Below are 1,748 nucleotides of genomic sequence, written 5' to 3' on the forward strand. Positions count from 1 at the left end.
CAAAAATAAAGTACTAATGGTGCATCGGACCAATTAAGCAATTTAGAAGACATCCCCTCATCGCCTACATAAGGGTATGTGAATCGACGGTCTTAAACTAAGTAACAAAAGTGAAAGAAAAAACGTTTGGTAAAATTGAAGATATAATGCAGGGTGAAAAAATATTTTAAATAGCTTCAGTCTGGTGAATTAAATCCTAAACAGTCCTATGTTTTTTAATTCGCGTCCAAATGCATCGAGTAATACATATGAGTTCCTGTGGTATTGAGAATAATGTTCACTATTGTACTGGTGTGTCAGTAGTAATAATGAATTACGACGATATAATCAAAAATTGTCTTTAAATGACTTCACACGTTTTGAGACAGCTATTTATCCGAAATAGTCTGATTAGTCCAAGCACTTTATAATATCACCGAATGATTAAATTAAATAAAGGAATCCTCTCCATTAAACACAATTATATATACTTCCAAGATTAATGTTAATATTATGAATGCATGAGAAAGAGAGCGTCACATAATGATTGTTAAATACTCTCAGCTGTAAACAAGATAAACCGGTTTACACAATCTAATCAGAATTCAGTCAGCTTAGCCTTTCAGCAATCTTGTCCTGAATGTCAGATGAAGTGACGTTTACCTGAATGAATAGTACAACTCAGACTTATAACTTATGAATGAATTTTACTAACTTAAAACAAGAATTACTCATCTCAAACTTATCATCATGGAAAACATTAGTAATTAAAATATTTGTAACTAACTGACTATTATACAGTATGATAATGAAAATAATGCACATTATACACACACACACACACACACACACACACACACACATATATATAGAGAGAGAGACAGAGAGAGACATACAGATAATATAAAGTTAGTGGAGAAAAAAACAAATGTTATTTCCTTTTCCTATCAAGGAAAAGAAAATTGTTTAATTGTAGCAATTGAAATTTAACCCATACTCGTGCATTTAAATACCACATTCTTAAATACGTAGTGAAATTTTATTTCAAACTAGTTTAATAGAACCCATATTAGTTACCTCTTGTCAAATTAGCATTTATTGCTGATACAACAATAACAGTTTATTCCCAGTTCATCTAAATCATTCTCCGATTCAAAGAGAAGAAAAATGGCCAAATACAGTTCTTGGAACGTGATATCAAACATGCTTACATAACACTGATGATACAAGATAGAAAAGGAAGAACACAGGAAGAAGAAATAAATAAATGCACCAATGAATGTATGATATATATGTATATACGAATGAATTAAATGATAGATGAAAGCAAAAGCACAATGCAAAATTGCTTGTTACCAATGCGTAGAAGACGTTGCATTCTTTGTCGTACTTAGATCTGAAAAAGGTAAAATGTTTCTCAGGAACCTGTTTTTTTGTTTTTTTTTTTATGGATCATGAAAGACCAAATGTTTAATGCATTTGAACATCAAGTTTGCAAATACAAGACTAACATTATTATGGTCTCGCAATATTTTGAGACTGACAATGATTAGGTAACACCAACAGAGTTCTTTGGTAGAGTGGTTGTGGTAGTGGCAGTGAGGTGATGAATAACAGTGGGTAGGGTGAAGTAATTATGATTAACGTAAACAGTAGGAACAACTTTTTTATTCGTCGTTTCCGGAATATCAAAGTTGATTCAAGATCAAATCATTTTGATGTAACTACAGGTGTTGTTTTAATTCTTTATGACTATTCCAGACCTCTTG

This window comes from Sinohyriopsis cumingii, chromosome 7 (assembly GCF_028554795.1).
Source record: "Sinohyriopsis cumingii isolate HCF-2022 chromosome 7, ASM2855479v2, whole genome shotgun sequence".
Classification (NCBI taxonomy): Eukaryota; Metazoa; Mollusca; class Bivalvia; order Unionida; family Unionidae; genus Sinohyriopsis; species Sinohyriopsis cumingii.